Source organism: Hetaerina americana, unplaced genomic scaffold (genome assembly GCF_022747635.1).
Source record: "Hetaerina americana unplaced genomic scaffold, ioHetAmer1.1.p SCAF_56, whole genome shotgun sequence".
Taxonomy (NCBI): Eukaryota; Metazoa; Arthropoda; class Insecta; order Odonata; family Calopterygidae; genus Hetaerina; species Hetaerina americana.
The window spans coordinates 1,227,457-1,234,192 of record NW_027287161.1 but is presented as its reverse complement, the minus strand read 5'-3'; the positions used below and the strand labels follow the sequence as shown (position 1 = coordinate 1,234,192).

At 39.8% G+C, this 6,736-nt stretch overlaps 1 protein-coding gene across 1 annotated transcript in view; it reads left to right on the top strand.

The window, feature by feature from the left end:
* The window catches only part of LOC139694819 (uncharacterized), a 59,148-nt gene that overhangs the window by 30,566 nt on the left and 21,846 nt on the right, over positions 1–6,736 (top strand). The gene's annotated exons all lie outside the window — the stretch shown is intronic.

The following is a 6,736-nucleotide window of genomic DNA, read 5'->3' as shown; positions in this document are numbered from 1 at the left end:
GTTCGTAGTAACGTGTTACACTCCCGAAAACCTATTTCCAATGACCAATTCGTTCGACAGTTTAACACAGCTCATTTAGTATTTCCTTGTTTAAGTCAACTTAAATTCACGTAAACAAGAGTCATGTGTATTCTATAGGTTTGCGAGTACATTTAAAAGGGAGTAAGGAATTCAAGTAATATTACTTATTGGTATTTGATTTACAGTTTCCGGATTTATGTGGTGGAAGGAATTCATATAATATTTTGAGATTTTAGCATTTTTTCTCCAAAATAAGTGATTTAAGTGAACGACGCGCGTTTAAATTCGCTGTTATTCTCAAGGTGTGTGTCTTAAACTTAAGTACTGAATGTACTCCGTGAGTTGAAATGCCAGTAGTTTATTAGAACGAATTATTTCGCGGAAAGGTGCCGCGATCTCTCTTAATATGATTTTTATCTTTTATTTATTTCAAATCAGTAATTTGATGCTTTATTATATTCAATTGTTCCCGGCTCAACTTTGTGGAAATTCATGTTAATTAAATGAAGAATACAATTCATCTTTCCACTGTCCTTTATTCACGTTCATTGCAATCATTGCTGAGGGCGTTGTACGTGAATGAAGGACATAAAGGAAAGATGCATTGTATTTTTCATTTAATTTAATGTTTTAACGTTCATTTTCCGTTGGAGATGACAGTTGAGGCAACCAATGCCACCTAACCGAAAATAATAGGTTCAAGAAAGGGCTTGATGGAAAGTCGTTTGCTATTGAACATAATTATACTTGACGAAGTACCGATTGAATGATCCATGTTTTTCTCGTAATTTTGTTACCAGCTGTAGTGCATACGATGTATGGTCTGGTGGGTGACTATAATGTTTCCCCATTGGTGGTCCCAATTCGATCCTTGACTTAGCAGAAGTATTGTTGTAATGTTATTGGTCCGATGCTATAAGGATGTCTCTTTAATAGATGATATGCCCACGATTAGAAATGAAATCGCCATCACAAAAGGGAATGTCGCACTTTGAGGCCTGACATTTTACGTCGGTAGCTGGTCAATACTGGGGCCGAATTTCCTAACACCCTCTTAACTCCCCCCCACTCCTTCCGTAACTCACTAACCATCTTGTGGCAACAATAATCGGACGGATCCCTCAAAGATATATATTGCTAATTCGTAGACCTCTTTGAGTATTAAATTGAAATCTTTTGGTCTCCCCGTCATAAATTGACCTCATTTTATCCTGTTTACCGTGATTTTCTCGAATCGTCATAAGTATTCAATTAACATTTAAGTTTTAACGACTCGGATTGGCACTTCATATGCCAGCAGTTGACAGGGACGTTGGGAAAAGACTAAACTCTAATGTGAAGCTTGGTTTTGTAGGGCGCGGAAACATGGCGTTGAAGCAGGATGTGTGAGGTGTAGGCTCGAGGTTTTTGAAATGTTGTAGTGGGGTTGGAATGGGCAGGAAGGAAAACAAATGAGCGAGCGCCGTGGAGGAGGAGAGGGGTTTGTTGGAAAAAATCATCCAATGGAGGCAGGAAACGTGGATGGAGAGCAATTTGTTGGGCGATGGGATTTCGAAGGCTGTGGTCGAGGGAAAGCAATAGACAGGCGAGTAAAGGGTAGGGAAGGTGTAAGAAATTTTACGTTGTTCAGTCTTTGTCCATCCAATATGTACCCTACTGGAAGAAAACTATTAATAATAAAAATGTCATCAGTTATTATGGATTTATTTCGGTTCCCAATGAATGCATTTCAACTTCTAATCAGCTTTTTCCTTTGGTTTACTGTGCAATGCAAATAATTTTACGCGTTTTTCTCCCGTTTATCCCAGAATTTAATCGTTAATCTAAAAAAATCATCAAGTGCAAGGCAGTAGACCATCAGTAGTGGTGAATATATTTTTTACGGTTGCCTTTCGCTGAAATTAATAATGAATGCAAGCCCACGTACAATTCTTTGTGTGCACACATGTGTGTAGGAATAGAAGTCCACCGATTCTGTGGTAGGGATGCATGTAGCAAGTTGCTGTGCATGCAATTAATTACTCGTATCCCTCCCTGACAAGTAATTGCACCTTTCAACTGGACTTACGTTGTACCATGGTCCAAAACTTTTAGTTCACTTGGACTAATACGTTTTATGTGGGACAAAATATCTTTATTCGCTAAAGAAATGTGTGTACTAATGCAAACTAAATCATAATTTTTGTGGTTATTTCGTTAGGCGAAGTCAGCATTTGCAAAGCATTGGTGAAAACCGATAAAGGCTTACTGTACATAGACGCAGATGAGGCATATCCGGTGGCACTTAAGTTTTATTTATTTGTTTATAAACCCTGCTAGCAACCGCTAGGGTGTATGGCAGTGGGTGAATACACATCAGAATAATATTACCCGAACATGACCCTACCGCGGTCGAACTATGTCATTATGATCCCCCATCTATTCTACTCTTAATCCCTCTAATTTCATTTACGTGATCTTGCCTACGGTAGTCCGATGGGGGTGATTTTCAGCATCACTGCTAAAGAGACTCCCAATTTATGCAAGAGCTTCAATTTGTTATTAGTTTAACCTTCGCACAGCCTAGCTGCTCTAATATTTTGGATACGCTACTAAGTTCTCTTTGATCATTTCATCACATGTACCTAGTACTCTTCTCATAAATCCTCATTTTTTTAATTTGCCTACATAGGCAAGTACGTAGTATTCCCCGTATGTGTTTCACCCAGGGGAGGTCGTGGGTGAGGGTTAAGCCTAGGTATTAAATGAGTCTATACATTCCATTTCAGTCTTCCCAATGCAGTAGGCGTTCGGATGGGAATTGCTCTTTTTCCAAACATTTATGGCTACGCACTTTTTAAATTTTAATTCTGAATGCCAAGTGTCGCACCACCGTTGTATGGCATTAAGGTCATCTGACAAAGCTGCTGTGTCCTCAGTGTCACAGATATCACGGTAAACCACTGCATCGTCGGCAAATAAACGCATCTTACTCGTGACTACGGAGTCAATTTCGTTCAAGTTAAGTTGGAATAAAAGAGGTCCGATGACACTTCCCTGGGGAACACCTGAAGTAACTTCTACTGTATTTGAGCCAACTCTCTCTATCACTACTCTTTGAACCCGAACATTCATTGAGTCTTCAATCCAAACCTGAATACTTTTATCCATGCCATGTACTTATTGCTTTGCGAGTAGTTTATTATGAGGTACATAGTCGGTACTGTTAAGGAGCTACCGTACCGCGGATGTCATCGTGGGCGCTGCCTTGGTTTCGCTCTTTTGGGAAGAGTGCCAATGAACCGGAATGGTCAGTGCTGATAATGCCACCTTTCCTCTGGCGTCCAACTTCCATCGGAAAGACTCCATTGAGTACCCGTTACGTGACGAAGTTGATTTGCTCTTCATTTTGTATTTCGTGTTAAATGCAGTTCTAAGAATACCGCCCCGCTTCCTTTGATCAATGAGTTAAAATGGGGAGCGCATTAGCCTCTTAACGTAGATTCTCTGTGGATTGCTTTGAGGAGACGGGGTTCAGTGCTCGCGTGATGCGGCATTTTCACATGCCGTTAGCCCCTCCTAAACCAATGTCGAAAAAACTTGTGCCGCAAAAAAGTGTCCTGACTAGTGTGGTGGAAGGGGTAGTCGAACAAATGTTGCGGAGAACCACGTGGTAGAGAATGGGGTGTTTTTATATTTGTTCCCGAAGACGTCGCGTAGATGATAGGGGCGCAACTCCCTTGGCACGTCCGTCTTAGCAAGCGACGTCGGCGGCACCAAGCTCGACCTCGGCTAGTGTGAGGCTCTTATCCGTTTGACTCCTCTCCCCTCTCCCTGCCCCTCTCCGCCACTCCAGTTCGCATCGGTTGTTGTTTCTGGGACGCGGAACGGAACGAACGCTTCAGGCGTTCTTAGAGCTAGCAGCTAGTGGAGGCGTATCGCGATCGCGGATCACGGCATGCTTATCAAGCTTGTCGCGCTTCGTTATCGGCGCTGTATTTCAATTTGTCCGCAACTTGTATTCCTGACCAACTAATTGATTGGAGGTGTAATAGCCGCAGCAGTGATTCTAAGGTATGTTACGAGAGTCCATAGAAAGAAGCAGTGACGCACTTCTTAGCTGCAATTTGGGGAAGCATCGCCAGGTTTAGATTCATTACTGAAAGTAGCGCTTCAGCGCAGCCGTTTTAGATTTCCCCAGCGTTTTGCGACATGAGAGTATGGAGCTGTTTTGGTTCTTGGTGTCTCTGCAAGTTTGCCAGTTGTGTATTTGACGCCTCACTGTGAATTTTCAGCTTCCTTGCGTCGAACGGGAGTTGCTGAAATAAACTGGACGGCAGAAGACTCTGATGGATGACTAAACGAATTAGCCATTTAGATTCTTGTCTCATCGTTTTTGACCTGAAAATATATTAGCTCAACGGTGGTGATGATTGACCATCCCGATCGGAATCACCACGTGGAGTTCGCTCAGAGGTTCTAGCTCTCTGTTAGAAGTTGCCTTTTTGCAATGAGGTATTAATATTTCTAAATCCATTCCTCCCGAGTTGAAAGAGAGCTAGCTGTGCTAGCCATTCCAACGAAACAAATAGTAATACCGCAGGTTTTGTGTTGTGAATCTTTCAATCTTCAGTCTGTCGATATTAACTCATGTATTTATCTATTACATAAGTTCCCTTTTGTAAAATTTATTCAAAGTATATCGAAGCTTCTATAATTGAGAAACATTTTTGTAATTTCATTTTAGGATATGTTCCACTAGCTGTTTTATGGTTTTTTCTGTTTGCTACTACCAGAATTGATGTCTTCATCTGTATCTGATATGAACTGAAGTACTGCATTCGTCAAAAATTCATAGGACTTCAACGGATAAGCACGTTTTGAGGTCCACCAGACAACTTGTGACCAGATTCCAGACGGCTTTTCGTACTTGTGTGCGCGCGCACGCGCGAGATTAGGGCAGCCGGCGTCGATTACTGACTGACTGCGTGGCTCCGCTGTTGTCTGTTTTACAAAGTGTGTTCTGGCTCTAACGATAAACTGCGATAGTTCTCCTCTTGCCACTTCGTCTACGAGCTTCATTCAAACTGATTATTTCGTGAACACTTTCGATTATGTTGTTATCAGAATTGTCTTATCTTGTAGCCATATCCGATGTACCTCTGCCTTTGTGAGGTGGTGGGTCTGATTTTGTGAAACAGTACCGGATTGGGACTGTAACTTACGTTAGTTTGACCAATTTTCTGCTTTGCCTATTTTTTTTTGTTTAGGCTGGTTTTGGTTCGGCATTTTCTGAATATCAGGGCAGTTCCCCTTCAGGATTTCCTCTTCAATTTTAAAATTTTATTTTAATTTATTTTCCGTTTCTTTAATCTTTATTCTATGAACTACGTCCGCTTAGTGATTACTTGCCCCGGGAATAATGTTTGGTAACAAACACCCAACCCTCTTTTTACCAGGTAGTCTCCACCTCAATTCAATTCATATTATTCATTCACCATAAGCATAGAATTATGCATGGCTTTGTCAATACATGTTTTACACTTCATATCAATAAAAAAAGTACTCAGAGATGAAGAGGGACCTGATATAGTGTAGGATGATGGATTTTGTGTTTTGTTAGGAGTAATAAAATATTTGTTGGGTAGTTGTGTCCATCCAAAAACCTACCTTAACCGGTAGATTACCTTAAAAAATCCTTAAAAAAACATTATGCAAAATATCAAAACAATATGAAAAATACAAATACATACAATTCACAATTTTTTGGGATTAACACATTTCAATTATACATTTAAAATGGTATGCATTAGAAAATCATCTACACTACAGAATGATTTACATGAAAGTAGTTTTTTCACCGCACACTTGAATTTAAAGGAACTTTTGATATTTTTAATATAAGCAGGCAATTTATTTGTACATAAGTATTCCCTGATGATCTATCCCTTAAATCGTTTTATTTACTCTGTGCTGACTAACATGGAATGCATTTTGACTTCTCGTATTATGACTATGAAGGTCACAATTTTTAATAAACATGTCTTGATTTTTGTTAATAAGAGACACTGTTTCAATAATGTATATACAAGGAAGAGGTAAGATTTCTAGTTTTTCAAAAATAAGTTTACTGGGAGCTCTACTATTAGAATTAGTTATTATGCGAATAATCTTTTTTTGCATTTTAAATGATTTTGGAAGGAAGATAGACGAGCCCCAAAAGGGAATACCATAATTGAGAAGTGACTGCACATAGCCAAAATATATAGTACTCAATACCTGAATGCAAATGAACTCCTTGAGTACACGGAATGCATAACAGATTTGTGCCAGTTTTTGAGTTAATTTATTAATATGTTCCTCCCATAAAAGATTAGAGTCAATCCAATAATCATCTTCCCAAATTTCGACTATATGTATGCCCTGGAAGGCACCGCCAAGGTTTGTGGCAGGGGGTGAATACACACAAGAATAATTTTACCCGAATTTGCCCCTACCGCGGTCGAACAATGTTATTCTGATCCCTTATCGTTCGTGGAAAAAATGACAACTTAAATCTATCTGTTCTACACTCAGGTTATCTGTCGTGGGGAAAACTATGTCGCATACTTGCGACACAGTGTTTCTTCCCTGGCTCCTCCGAATCTCCCAAGTTGTCAAAGACACAATGTTGCAGGTATGCGACATACTACCTTGATCAAAAATTTCCCGGAATTTATTCAGAAAATTAAAAATA